Source organism: Macrosteles quadrilineatus, unplaced genomic scaffold, assembly GCF_028750875.1.
Source record: "Macrosteles quadrilineatus isolate MER2022 unplaced genomic scaffold, UCM_ALF_1.0 Scaffold_8__2_contigs__length_117827958, whole genome shotgun sequence".
Classification (NCBI taxonomy): Eukaryota; Metazoa; Arthropoda; class Insecta; order Hemiptera; family Cicadellidae; genus Macrosteles; species Macrosteles quadrilineatus.
The window spans coordinates 15,662,885-15,679,080 of record NW_026542601.1 but is presented as its reverse complement, the minus strand read 5'-3'; positions in this window follow the sequence as shown (position 1 = coordinate 15,679,080).

Sequence of the window (16,196 nt, the reverse complement as noted above, 5' to 3'; positions counted from 1 at the left end):
ACGCTCTTTCCAATGACACCAAAAACATGTCAATCGGTTCAGTAGTTTCGGAGGAGTAATTGTCACAAAAAACCTGCTTGCGTATTAAATAAGTAAATAGACTAGGTGAAACCCGTCGAAATCGACGGTTACTTTCAAGGCTTAAGTTAATTCATCTAACTGCGATATAAGTATATAGATATAGATATTATGAAAACAATGATAACATGAAAGGAATTAAATACAAATTAGAATGTTTTAGTTGTTAAAGTGGAATATTTTGGGTGTTGGTGAAGTTGGAAGAAGCTAAATGTAGAGCGACAATAAAATAAAGGTTCAAAAGTTGTATAACAGATAATGGGATTTGTTTCTTCAAAATAGTGTTTTTTGCCATAAAATTGCCCATACATATGACTAAAAGTTACAATTGCATGGTAGATAGTATTATATAGAAGATAAAGGTCTAATTATTTAGGTTTTTAGCGAATTTCCCCTATAGGGAATACGCTATTACCGTAGGTGGCATGGTAAGACCTAGAACTGGGACCAATTTACTTTTTCATTTTGATGTCTCCTGAGGTCAAAAACACTATTCGTTCAAATTTATATATATATATATATATATATATATATATATATATATAGATTTATATATATATGTGTCCGTGAACGCGATAACTCGAGTAATTTTGGTCTGATTTTAATGAAATTTGGCATGAACCTATAAAGTATGATAAACTTGAATGAGTTCGCGAACCAGCATGATCGGACTATGGGAACAGGGTTTTACAGGGGGTTTTATAGGGTAAAAAACGGTTTTTCTCATTTTTGACCCTTAAAACACAAAATTTTCCAATTTCTCTCTAAACCATTTTAAAGAGCTTAAAAAAACAAATAACTTTGTATATCAAAGTGTTTTTGTACGGTTATTAGTAACGGAGAAAGTTCAAAAAATAGTAAATTTAAATTTCCCATGTTATTCTAATGGAGAATATTGGAAATTGTTGTAGTTTGGTTGTTAAGCGATATATTTTGATCTTGCTTGGCTTATTCAATTGTTTTGTACTAAGCTAATAGCGATTGAGTAGAAAATACACTTTAGCACCCTCCCTATGATCAGCCCATGGAAATAGAGTTTCATAAGGGGTTTTGGGGTAAAAAATGGTTTTTCTCATTTTTGACCCTCAAAACAAAAATTTACCAATTTCTCTCTAAACCATTTTAATGAGCTTAAAAAAACAAATAACTTAATATATCAAAGTGTTTTTGTACGGTTATTGGCAACAAAGAAAGTTCAAAAAATTGTAAATTTAAATTTCCCATGTTATTCTTATGGAGAATATTGTAAATTATTGTAGTTTGGTTGTTTAGCGATATATTTTGATCACACTTGGCTTATTCAATTGTTTTGTACTAAGCTAATAACGATTGAGTAGAAAAGATACTTTTTCACCCTCCCTATGATGAGCCTATGGAAATAACAGAGTTTCATAAGGGTTCTTATGGGGTAAAAGATTTTTTTCCTCATTTTTGATCCTCAATACATAAGTTTTGTTCATTTATCTTTAAACCATTTTTAAAACCTTTTAACAACAAATAATTTAGTATTTTAAAGTGTTTTATACCATTATTAGCTTCAGAGAAAATGTAAAAATGTATAAATTATAAAATCCCCATGTTATTCTTATGGAGAATAAGTAAAAATTAGTAGGTATTTTACTTGTTTAGCAATATATTTTGATCACACTTGGCTAATTTGTTTGCTTTGTACTGAGCTAATAGCAATTGAATAGAAAATATAATTTATCACCGAACATAATTACTCCATCTATTTTTTTTATTTTTGGATCTATTTACTAAACTGGATTGAATAATAATTGACTCAGGTGTTCCTGATCATTGGGCTTTAAATAAATGATTCTGGGTAATGAAACAGCTGATATTAGTCAGCAACAAAAGCTACATAGATTACACATGGGTTAAGATATGCACTAGTGTCCTTTATATCAATGTTTGATAGTTGATTGTATGATTTGTGTACATTGGTTTCTTGCAATAAAGATTTATTTGATTTGATTTGATTTGATTGATTGAATAGGTTGTTAGATGATAATAAAACAGAGTGTTATGGGGTTTTTCAGTTTTTTGTTTTTTTGTTTAAACTTTTGCCTAAAGTATACAAATTCCTAACATTCATAGCGTAGATAGCTTAAAATGGAAACAACTTAGTGTATTACTTTTTACTATTAATACAACCAGACTCCATCCCCATGTTAAAGTTGCCACCTGTATTTATTTAAAAATCGTTATAGTGACAGCTGATCTAAGGCCCCGTTTACAAACGGAGAGAGGGAGCGGTTAGCGGTTTTCAACACCATTGAGTTAAATGAGACTGTTTATGCACAAAGAGCGGGAATGGTAGCGGTTTTCCTCTCGCTGTAGATCCTAATTTGACCGATGTGTAGTTGAAAATCGAAGCGGTGGTTTGAGAGAGCGTTTTGCAACTACATCCAAAGAGACTGTTTATGCATGTCAGGAGCGGCTGCAGACAGAACTGCCAACTTGGCCAACCTACCTATGAGCACATGTATTGTCTTCTGGATTCTAAACAGTCAAAGGTTGAAAGACTGTGTCCCCCACTCTGTTTGCTGTTGACCAACCGCTATCACTATTGCTTGCACAATTTGGAAAAATTTTCCCTGCGGGAGCGGAAGCAGGCGGTAGCTGCATAAACTAAATAATAATAATCTGCATAAACAGTCATAAGTACTAATTTCTGTTGAATACACAAACTTTTTTACTAGGTCAAACTAACTTAATGACTTATTGTGAGCTGTAGCAGCTGTTATGACTTATCGCCAACTTGGTCAGCAACAAAAAATATTTTTAGAAACCACTTGCCAGGGTTACGTTACTTTAAGTACCGTAAATTAAAAATACTCTGTTATAAGAATAAAACATCGCGCCACTCATCCTTGGCTTAAAATACACTCATAGTGGTGTCCGCATTTAAAATAATTGATATAATTATTATTTATACACTAGAGTAGAGGTAAAAGTAACCTACCCCTGAACATACCTGCTCTACTAGGCTTGTACATATAGGCCAACCATGCACCATGCAAATGGTCAGGTAGTTTTGATTTTAGATATGTTGTTGTTGTTAGGGTTGATGACATAAAATCCAAGTTTTCCACCTCGAGGTACCATGGTGCGCCACAGCGTATAAACACAGATTAAGAAGAAGTAGGTGAAACAATGCCTCAACTCCTGATGTAATAAGTCCAAAAAATTAGAAAATTAGAGCAATGATGCATTGCTGCATAATCCTACTCCCATACAAGTGTGGTCTGTAGTCACATGGCTATAAGACTAGAGTTGTGTGACTGTACAAGACACAAGTTGTGTTTTAGAATGGGTTAAGTACCTTATCCTTTGCTTGAGACCAGTTTGCAGAGGGTAAGCTGCATTACAAGAATACATTTATATACATTTTTAGAATACTAATGTTACATAATTATAGGGTACTAGCTGTAACCGGCGGGCTTTGCCCCGTTTAACTTCTTAATTTTCAAGATGATCTCGTTCGCATGGCTCAATCACGTCCCGGTTGAAGTTCGTTCGCTACGCTCACTCACCTTTACATTGGAGCTTGTTCGCTACGCTCACTCACCTTTAGGTTGGAGCCCGTTCGCTGCGCTCACTTGCCTTCAGGTTAGCTCGTTCGCTACGCTCACTTGCCTTCAGGTTAGCTCGTTCGCTACGCTAACTCGCCTCCAGGTTGAAGTTCGCTCACTCACCTTTTGGTTGCAAATTAGCTGTTGTCATAAATGTAAAAGAAATAATAGTGCTGCACCCTGTTGGTAATCCTTGTAACTTTAATGCTATTGAACATCATAGAACAGAACCAACTTGTTTAACTGAAACAGCTGTTAAGATTCATTAATTCCATTTCTCATAAGGTTAACATGGGAAACTCCAGAGCCACTGGGGCGGAGCCGATTGGACGGATCACGAAATTGATGGTGTATAAACCTATTCCATGAAATTCTACACGTATGTACCAAGTTTCGTGGCCATCGGTCCAGCGGTGTCTGAGTTTATCACTGCCAAATATACCAAAACATCCTCTTTTACACTTATAGATAGGTTTGTCATTGTTCTATGGGTTTTTCTGTCAACTACAATAAATTTGACCCAAACTGACAGACAAGAAAACCCGATCCCACTATTCTTATTGATTTTATTTCTTAAAATAAAACAACAGAAACCCCAACAGCATTTTCATGAAAAAACACATCTTTTAAAATGTTAGTAATAATCATAAGTTACACAAATAATAATTTCTTCATTATTAATCTTCGAAAGGCTAGATCAGTGGACTCTCTTTATGATTTTCTTTAGTTATTACTATACTTGTAATAATTGATAAATGACATGAAAGCATTTGTTTTATGAAGCAAAATACATAAGTTGGTGGTTGTTCAAACTCCAATTAAAACTATCTTCAAGGAAGGTTGAATAATTCCAAAATGTTGGAAATACAGTTAGTGCAACCAGCACTACACTACAAAACTGCAATGGAAGTGCAGATGGTGCAAGGTGCAACGCAGCAACAGTACAGCAGAGAGAAGCACAATGATGAAACCGAAAACGAAGCTATATCATTGATTTTAGTTAACAAATTCGTTACAATACATATAATTTTCCCTTTATTGCTTTTGCTATTTGTTTTACAAATTAGAATTCATAAAGTATGATTACACACTTCGACAAATCTGAAATATACAAATCTCGATATAAAAATAGTAATGGCTTAAAAACAAACAAATACTAATTATTGAATTACCTATATAATTTTATTGGATTTGCCGTGTCCTATTGTAATGTACAATGGAACTTTTATAATATTAACTTTTTAATATCGTTAAAAGCATACTTGGTAAATTACAATACCTTTAACAATGGATACTTACTTTCCGTGTTCGGAAATCAGACTTCGTTTTTCCAAAATTTAGCTACCGATATGGCTTTGTCATTCGCTTGTAAAAGATCATCTAATGTGCAATACTGGTCTAGGCGTGGACAGATCAGCAGATGGCCGGGATCCTGAACAGCACCACACGCATACAAGATGTTTTCTTCGTCAGTTAAGAGCCCCCAAATCCCAAATAGATCACCTGATTGTAACTGTCAAATTAGTATATGTACTTGTTTTGATTTGGCTGTTATTGTTTATTATAAAAACAATAACAATAAAATCAAAACAAATACATACTAATTTGACAGTTACAATCAGGTGAGCTTTTGTTTGCAATCCGAGTGACGTCAGAATATGTGGGAATAGCACACCTATGTTTTTTCCTTCCACCATGGGTATTACCATAGATAAAACTGTTTTATCTACAGTAATACCCATGGCGGAAGGAAAAAACATAGGCCCTTAGGTATTACCATAGATAAAACATACTCCCTTAGTAGATTTCTCATCAAAATGGAACAGCTGAAGACAATTTTATGGTTAGTTCTGTACGGTTTATGTAGAGGACGTGTTTTGTTTACAATTTTTTTCCTGTTAATACAGTAATTTAAAACCTCGTTTAACCAAATAGTACGATCCAATCATAAACAATAAATTGTCCCCTAGTTGTTTAACCAAACAGTAAAGCACAAATAAAGAAATACGCCCTAAAATAATAGAAACAAAATTTCGTAGACACTAGCGCCCAGTGTGGCGTACATGAACTAGACATGAAATACAATGGGATGAGAATAAGTCTACTTGTGTTGGTTAGTCTATGGTATATTACCTTTGACTATTAATAAAACAACGTATTACCATAGACTAACCAACACAAGTAGACTTCTCATCCCATTGTAAAATTTGAAGCACGTTTTTCGTGTCTAGTACATGTACGTACGTGACACAAAGGCGCTAGTGTCGATGAAACTTTGTTTCCATTATTTTAGGGTTAATTTCTTGATTTGTGCTTAACTGTTTGGTTATATAACTAGGGGACAAGTTATTGTTTATGATTAGATCGTATTATTTGGTTAAACGAGGTTTTAAATGGCTGTAATAACGGGAAACAAATATGTAAACGAAACACGACCTCTACATAAACCGTACATGAACTAACAGTAAAGTTGTCTTCAGCTGTTCCATATAGATGAGAAATCTACCATAGATAAAACATACTTAGTCTATGAATCTACTAAGGGAGTATGTTTTATCTATGGTATTACCAACTATATTACTAAGGGATATGTTTTATCTATGGTATTACTTATTATAATGCAAGAGCACATATAAGTAGTCTATAATTATTAATAATTGTAGATTTATGTTGTAGCTTTTTGATATACAAAATTAAATAACTATTTTACGAATCTTGTTTTTATGCCTACAATACATAATCTAACGTTTTTGTTTTTATCCTAATGAATATATAAATGTATATTGCACAGCTATACAACAAAATCTAAGTCAATCCTCATGTCAACCTAGTAACTCTGTACTTTCTCCATGGTCTGGTCTGGACTCGGACTTCGGACTCCGGACCGGATATCGAATTCAAATCTAAACAAACGAAGTTGATTGTTGTGCAGTGTGCTTGATGCTGATGCTGTTTAAGTAATCAACTTGCACCTTATTTTGTAATAACAATTAATTACCTTGAGTAAAACTAACTAATATAAACATCTTAGATTACCTACTTGGAATACTCAAGTGAATCCTTCTTATTGAAGTAAGTAATTTTAAAGGCTAAATTAAGTTACAAGTATTTTACTGTAGCCTACCTAACTTATGCATCAAATTAAACTGTTTGGACCTAAAGGGCAGCCTCCCTAGACAATGATGACTGTTGAGCTGGATGGTAGACTAGTCTAACAGGTTAAAAATATTAGCTCATATAGGCCTAGGCTTATTGTAAGCTATTTTACCTTGTGCCTTTATAAGTTAGGCCTAAGTTACTTTAAATCTTAAATCATAAATAAGTTAAACCTTAAAATTAAGTTAGGTAGGCCTAGGCCTAACTTAATTGGCCCAGTGCTAGGCTAAAACTTATAGCCTATGTCTATCAATCTAACTTAACTAACTACTGTTAATTCCAAATTATAATTGTAACTTCCAGCATTTTAAACATAAAGAAAGTATGTTTAAATAGGGCAAGTAAGTTATTAACCCTTTGAGTGCCAACGTCCGGGGAACCGGACGTTTTTAAAACGAGCCAAAAGTGCCAACGTCCGGCTGACCGGACGTTTCGTAATGATCGAACAGCTGTCATAACAACCGAATAAATACTCGGATTCTTTTAATCCATATATTAACATTGAGTCGAAAGTTTCTAGATGCAATACATCGATTTTCGTTGGTCGAAATATCGAAAATTTGATTTTTACGAAATTTTAACCTAAAAATCGCCAGATCGCGCTCGGCATTTTTAACGCGACCTTCGGGAAAAATCATCGGCATTTTTTGAGCGTTACTTTTATTTCTCGCCTGGCACTCTAAGGGTTAAGTTAATACGGGGTGGACTTCCGTATCTGTTGGGACAAACAACCTAATGAAATTATCGATTATTCGATTGTTTCATTCGATATAGCCTAAGTTAGAAGTTAGATCAATATTTTCATTCAGTTGCTCGTGCCAACAGATATGGAAGACTAAGTTTACACTTAATGCGGCTAAATATTTTGCTTGTTTGGTTGCAAGCCTTTAGAGTGAGCCCTAGCCTAATTAATTAAGGAAGCACCAACATCTACTAAGTTTGGGTAGGTAACTTAATTTAATTTCCACAGATAACTTTGGCCTAACTTACGATATTTTTTTGAATAGGTTTTAACTTAACAGTTTGGGTCATTCCATATGAAATCAACCAATGGTCTGGAACTTGAAATCACAGAATACAATGATAATTTTTTTATAAGTTAAACTATTAGAGAATATGAAAAATACCAAGTTTTAGATTTTTTTGACTTTTTGTTTCTGAGTTATAAATTTTTGAAAATCTAAAAATCGGCCGATTTTTGACGTGTTTGGAAATCTTTAAATACCTCTACCTACAAAACCATTCAACTTAGAGAGTTCAAACTTTCACCATTCTCTTTATAATTTCAAGAGCTACAATTTGATATGTCACTTGACTATATTAGCTTAGTAATAAAATTTTCAAAAATCCCAAAATAGTTTTTTTTGAAAAATCTTAAAATCGAAATGTTCAATTTTTTGGGGGGAAAAATATGTTTTTTGTAGGCCTACTTCTTATTAGAGTGCATGTGCCAAATTTCATTATGGTACTCCTATGGGATCATATTAAAAAAAAAATACTTTCTGTGTAGTTAAACATGTAAAATGAACACCTAAAAAGTGTTTATTTACTAGATGCATGACGTAACATAGTACCTACTGTAGCAAAGAAAAATTTATTGTGAAAATACATGAAAGATCTATTTTACAGTACAGTAAAATAAACTTTAATAATGATACTAATAAAATAATAACTACATTGAATACACTTTACCAATCAGTAGGATAAGCCTATGCCTGCCATTGTATTTTGTAGCAAATGATTCATAAAAAAGTCATTGATATTCTTACCACCTCTTTATAATCATGAAATTAATTGTTATGTTTTTTTGAATACAGTGATGTCTTTTTCATTTCAGGCTATCACTTTAAAATAACCAATTTAATGTTGTTTATTTATAAAATATTATTTATGATACCATTATATATTTAAGATGGTCATATTTCAGTGTTCAATTTATTTACAATAAAAAACATTATCATCTAGTAAACTGATGTGAACACAAGCCACTGTCTTGAAACCAGTATGTAATGGTTTTATGCATATAATGCTTGCTTCTTCTTTGATAAAATTTGGGAAGCTTTGGACACCTTGTCGGCAGATAATTTGTATGTCCTACCAGTTGGCGTGGTTGGATTAACACTGCATTAATAAAATGATGTGGCACTGTTAATACATCTGGTCTTCTGGGGTATGCAAAAGAAGGAGGTGGCCCAATGAGGATGGAGAAATGGTATTTTTGTCTTGGTATAACTTAGTAAGTTCTTTTTCAGATTGGTTTTTAGACAAAACACAAGCTATCCGACATTTTCTGTTATATGCACAAGCACCAAATCCATTTATTTTTTCAAATGGTACATCGTTAACTTAGCATCTGGAGCAACTTGTACTGACGTGAAGATCCTACTTTTCAGTATCATTTATGTAATATCAATGACTTTTTTATGAATCATTTGCTACAAAATACAATGACAGGCATAGGCTTATCCTACTGATTGGTAAAATGTATTCAATGTAGTTATTATTTTATTAGTATTATTATTATAGTTTATTTTACTGCACTATAATACAGATCTTTCTTTATAATTATGTATTTTCACAATAAATTTTTCTTTGCTCAAACCTATTAAGATTACAGTACACTATGACACGTCATGCATCTATAGTCAATAAAAACTTGTGTTCATTTTACCAGTTTGACTACACAGTAGTATTTTTTTTAAATATGATCCCATAGGAGTACCATAATGAAATTTGGCACATGCACTCTAATAAGAAGTACAAAAAACATATTTTTCCCCAAAAAAATTAAACATTTCGATTTTAAGATTTTTCAAAAAAACTTTTTTGGGATTTTTGAAAATTTTTATTACTAAGCTATAATATAGTCAAGTGACATATCAAATTGTAGCTCTTGAAATTCTAAAGAGAATGGTGAGAGTTTGAACTCTCTAAGTTGAATGGTTTTGTAGGTAGAGGTATTTAAAGATTTCCAAACGCGTCAAAAATCGGCCGATTTTTAGATTTTCAAAAATTTATAACTCAGAAACAAAAAGTCAAAAAAATCTAAAATTTTGTATTTTCTATTACTTTGAGGTATAGAACAAAATTACCAAATATTACCCATTTTGAAAACCTTAAGTTCTGAAATTATTTTTTTATTGGTTGATTTGACATGGAATGACCCGTTTTATTTGATACTAAGTAAGTTAACTTAAGTTAGCTGTGGGCCCATTTTACTTCTTGACTAAAAGTCCAGTTTCCAGATAAGCTTGCAAACCTTAAGTTATAGGAATGTTCACAACATTAAGTTAGAAAACACAATAAAATGATCTGAAAGTTTCAAGCCAAACCACATGCTTTGCAATTAAATGTCACCCGGATAGAAGGCCTACCTTAACTTAAATCTTGATTGATCTATTTGATAACTTAACCAATGACTAAGTTAACTTAACATTTAGTTATGTACATAATTTAAACTGGTTCTTGGGAACAGTATCAGTAGGGTACCAAGAGTCGTCGTCAAAATTTGGTTGTGAATAATTGGGTAGGCCTATGTAACTTAAGTTACCTATAAGTTAGTCGAGCAATAGCAGCAAACTACCGTAAGTTTAAACCAAAAGTTGGAAATTGGAAAATCGATGGTTACAATCAATACAAAGTCGCAAAGATCTTTCAAAATCGCAGTAACATCCAAAATCACTCAGTGTACCAGTAGGCCTAGTCATGATTTTTTTACTTTAAGGTCAAACAGCATTTGTGATGGCGTAATTTAACTTAATTAAGTTAAGTAGGTAGCCTAGTGGAAACCACGATTGGAGGCTTTTGACACCAATGATTCAAAACATGGTTTCTCAGTCCTTTATGTAAGACTCATTTAAGTTATGGAGTTTTTCCCAGTTATCAAAACTCAAGTATAACTACCGGTAGGCCTATGATACAAACATAAGTTAAGTTAATCTATGGCTCCCAGCCTGTATGATGGCTAGTTAATTAATTAATTTTCAATTACATTTTATTGTTCTCGCGATCAATCAAACCCGTTGTGTAAGCCAAACGGTTATTAATCTCTCTTGGTTTTACTTAATCTTTAACCTATCCATGATTTTATTTCTAAATTAAGTTTAACTTAGTTTGGTCATATTTTAAAGGCTAAAGACTCTCTCGTCAATCTGGTGAATACATTTAAACTTTTTGAATCTTGTTCGGTAGGCCTAAATTACTCTAGTTTTCTTGGAGTTGGCCATGTAAAATGCCTTCTGGACCTTGATAGACAAATGGACAGAAATTGAGTTAAAACTTGTTTTAGATTCTTTTATGTAAAAAACCTAGAAATAACTAAAAAGTAGACTGTATATAAACTTAATTCTGAGCAATGTAGGCCTACAGTAATTTGATTTAAATATAGATAGGCTAACTAATATTAAAAAATATTTCATTCTACATACAATATGCAATTTGATTTTTCACTAATTTAAATTGCTATTAAAGGCCAGATAGGTTTAGTTTATGATCAGATTAGTTTATGATAATAACGAACAAAGTAGGCCTAAAGTGATTTGTAGAATTTAATCTTTTTTACAAACTCACAAGAAAAAGGAGAATAAGTTAGTTATTTGTGTAACTAGTGTGCAAAGAGGCTTTTTGCTAAACAAGAGAGAAATGTTAACATACGAGCCGATAAATCAATGCTTAAATAAATAAATAAATGCTTAAATCCCAAAAATGTATTTTTTACCAAAAATAATCAAAGAAATGATACGGTAATAAATAATTTACTTTCAGTAGACACCCAGTTATACAAAAGTTGATTAACTATGCTGCGGATTAACCATGATTGCAATGTAGGCTATGTTACACCTAGTGACAATTAAAATGTTTGGCGTGATGAGACCCATAATCTCATAGTATCGTCCTAACACCTGTCTATGTTGGTAAGCCATACTGTAGACTCCCTCTTAAACTTATTCGGACTCCTTGGGACCGAGGCCAGTCCGGATAACGGTTTTTCCGGTTAAACCGACATCCCCAAAAACTCATTAAAACGGACTGTTTAAATGCATACTGTATACAGTATTAGACTTAAACCAAAAGAATTTAGGAGAGCATTTTATTAAGACACATAATCACTGGTCTCAATAATCACTGGTCTCAAATCTTTCCCATGGAACAGTCGTTTCAGTACCACCCACTTCCTGCCGATCTAGTCCGGTTAAACAGATGTGATGATAAAAATTGTCTGGTTAAAGAGATTTGATTTCCGCCGAGTGTACTGTTAAGCCAATGTCCGGTTAATAAAAGGTGTCCGGATAAGAAGGAGTCCACTATACTGTAGGTAGTTGCCTTTATTTAGTTCACCAATCACCAATTAGTCACATCCTTTTCAACAGTGCAACTGATTAAAAACTACATTTTTTGTGTGTTTTAATTTACGTATGTTATTACTTGGCCTACATGGGCTCTCTAGTAGCCTATATTATTTGTTTTGTATTGTAAATATAGATAATATAGTATACGTAGGGTGGATAGGCAACATTAAACACGATGTCAGGTTATCCAACTAAGTTAAAAAGATACACCTGAATGTTTCGTTTAAGTACTCTAGCATACTATGCTATGGTTTCCTAGACGCATAATAGATGCGCTGTGGTTAAAATACGCTGCGGCTTTTATCTAGGTCTCAAAACGCAGCCGCCGTAAGTGGTTTCCTAGACTGTGTACAATACACAAGGTTGGTTTGTTACATATGTTCACGGGAGAGATTTTACTAGTGGCTGAGTGAAAATTTAAAAACGTACGTTTTCATGTCCCTGGCCTTTTACTTCGTAGATACTGGATTTGTAGTTTATTATTATGTGTTTTAACATTTTTTGGGACGGGGGCAACATGTTACACACATTTATTTGGTTTTAAATAGGTTCTTGGTATTTTTTTCGTATTTTTAAAGTCTCAAAATTCACGACCATGACGTGTCCCTAGGGTACATTTTCCAACTTTCACGCTGTTTTTAGACTAGTTATTCATGCCGAAATATATAAAGCCATATTTTTATGTCATCAATGGTTATTAAACTTACAAAAAAGGAGCATATTATAATTTTATTGTCATTGCAGACTGACTACCATGACAAAATAAGTCTGTCCCTCGATTTGGCGTCACGACCATTTGGGAAAAATTTTCAACTTTGGAGCACGACAGTGGCAAGCCTGGCGTCGATGGAGTCAGTTGGTTTTAGAGACTAGTTCGGGGTGTACGTCAGGATTGTAGTGCCGGTCGTTTTGAGTTGAAAGGAGGAATTACAAGATTAATAAAGGAAAGATTGTGTTTTTTGTAATTTTGGTGTGTCCATGACCGTACGTAGTCATTCGATGAAGTAGACATGGTGTTAATTTTTGTTTATAAGATATTTCAACTGCTAGATTAACCTAGAAGTCCACATTGTATCCTCGAACATGAGGTGCAGGGCTACCGCCAGAACAGAGCCAAATAACACGTAATTTCACGACCAAAGTTTCACGACCATCGCGGTTTTTTTCACGACCAATCCACCTTTATGGATTATAGTGTGTTTGGTCGTGACAATAACTTTAATATAATTGTAAATTGAACAGTTTAGTTCAATTGAAACACATAGTTTTATTATAACTAACAGTATAATTGAAGGATTGTTTAGAAAGATTTAGATTATTCCAGACAATTCACGACCGTACCACTTGTCCCTGACCATCACGTTTATGATTTCTATCATAAAAATTTCAAAAATTAAAATATCGTCATATTTCAATGTTTTATACACAAAAGAAGCACACCTCTATACAAACATAACGATTTTTCGGGTCTCAGGTAAGTTTTTTCGGAGTTATACAAACTTAAAAAGATTTTATTGGCTTTTTTAATATTTTTTGAGTTGTTTTTATTTTTTTCTTGAAAGGCCAATTATACCAAAAGCTCAGTGACCTTTTTATTGTATAATGGTCATTAAAGTAAATTAGTTTATAGCAAAACATAGTTATAAAAATAATATTAACTATTTTTAATATTCATTTAAAGGTCCGTTATGGTCGTGACAGGATTTTGTGTTTTTCTACTAAAGATGCTCTTTAAAAAGAAAACTACCAAAGATATTGCGTTACCATGGACATTTTATGAAACTTCAAATGTTAATAAAATAAAAAAAAAATGATAAAAGTTTTGAAAAAAGGGGACAAAAATTTGCAAAGTGCTTTTCCTGAAAACGTACGTTTTTAAATTTTCACTCGGCTACTATGATGTTATACAATGATTTAGATAATGACATGGGTATTTTGGTATTGGTATTACAACCTTCCAAGTACCGTAGTGTAAGCGGTAAAACGTATGATTATAGTCCTCGCCACCCTAAGTTGAGGCAGCGCAAGGCCGCACGGCGTATATCTAGTGCGGCCTTTGGCTGCCTCAATTTAGGGTGGCGAAGACTATAGGAACTGTATGTGGCCCTCACAGATGTTTTAACTGTAGGCCTAATATTACAGCAAACGTATCAATTTAAAATCTTAATAATAAATCTTAATTTACTCTCTCTAACTTTGCCTTTACTGTTATTATTTACCTATTTGGGAGTCGATGAAAATACCTTTTACAATATACTATTTATGTATTTGAAGAACAAATATGTAAACTTCTGTTATAATTAAAAGGGAATTTACTATGGTATTGCAATAAAATTGGGAATGTTCTTGTGGCCTAGGCTACTGATGAGATGACAATAATTAATATCTAGGCTTATTACTAAGATGTTCAGGGGTACTTAAAATAATTATGAAGGCTCTTAACTGGGGAGTTGGTGTTGTGCTGACTTGAAAAGAACATTTGTCAAAATTATAACTACACATTACGGGAAAATCCCTACACAACGAATGATATGAAATGTAATAGGCTACTATAAAAATTCTAATAGTATGAAGCGCACTTCCATAGTATATCGTAAGAAGAGACAAATTCGATCAATTTGTTGTCGTTGTTGGAGAATTTAGCCTTCTAGACAACATTTACTTCTGACTCCATATTGCACAAAAAATGTCTGTCACGCAGTGTAACTCAATCTTGACTGCTCTGAAAGCATGTTAATATTAAATGACATTAAACAATTCTTTCAGGTAGGTAGTAACGTACATGGTGGAAGTAAATAAGGTGTGCTACTCAGCCGGACGAGTTTGAGACCGTTCTGCGCATCTCGGCATGACGTCACCTTGGGGGCAAACCGCTTCGCGCGCGTATATAGCTCAGCGTGACACTGCTCTATTAACATCAACATTTTGAACTGTTAGAATCGAGCAAAAATTATGAAACTTGACATGGACATCAATTATAAGTGGACGATGCGTGTTGTGAAAAAATAGATTGTAATTGTTAAAAACTCAAGCATGAAATCACTCTTTATACTTGGTCTTTCTTAAAACTAAACATGCGAAAGTTAGTCGGCTACTAAATCACGTACTATTTGGTTAGAAGGATTTGACCAGCGGGAAAGTTTTAGATAAAGATCCAAATTTAACTTTCCTTCAAACTATATACCGTTACAGGCATTATTTCCTGAGATATGCTAAGTTATATGAGCGCGTGATCGGAGCGCGTGCTGCGAGTCGAGCCAGTTGCCAAGTATTAATCACACATTGCCATCCAACAAATAATGTAGTTTCATGAATATAGTATCATTGATATTTTTATTCCTGTATTTATATTCTTATGTGAAAAATTGTTGTTCTGTTGACTTCAGTGTGTTTTTCCCCGTTTGAATATGGGATATTTCGTAATAGTTCACAGAGAATATATAATATTGTCTCCTCGGTGAATAGGGTTAACATTGCCAAATTGCATTTAAAGTATAGCAAATGGTTGTTGATTAGTTAAAACCAAAGTTTGCAAATAGTGGTTTAAATAATAAATTATCTATAACGCAAAGGAATATATTTAACGTATTATATAAAATAAAATGTACTCTGTTAAAAAATAAGTTGGTGATTAAACGTTGTATTTATAATCAGGTTAAAATATAAAATTTTTCACTCTTGCAATACCATGATAATAAAATGTGATATTCCAGTTTAATTCGACAGCTAGGATCCTATTTCACTGGGGTTGTTATCTATGTCGCAACTTTGGCTTGGTGCGGGGGTGTGTGCGGGGGATGATCACGTGATGTTTGTTTTGTTTTCGTTTCTGTGTTCACCGCGAGTTACAGTAGATGTCAGTTTCCCATAGGGCATACATCTTTCTACAAAAATGCTCCATTGTGCAGTGTACGGTTGTTGTAATAGTTCGAAAAATAAGAAAACACAACCAAACGTGCGATATTTTAGTTTTCCTCAACAAATCAACAGGAGGCTAAGACAATACAATTTTGCTGGTGGCGAAAAAAGAAAATTT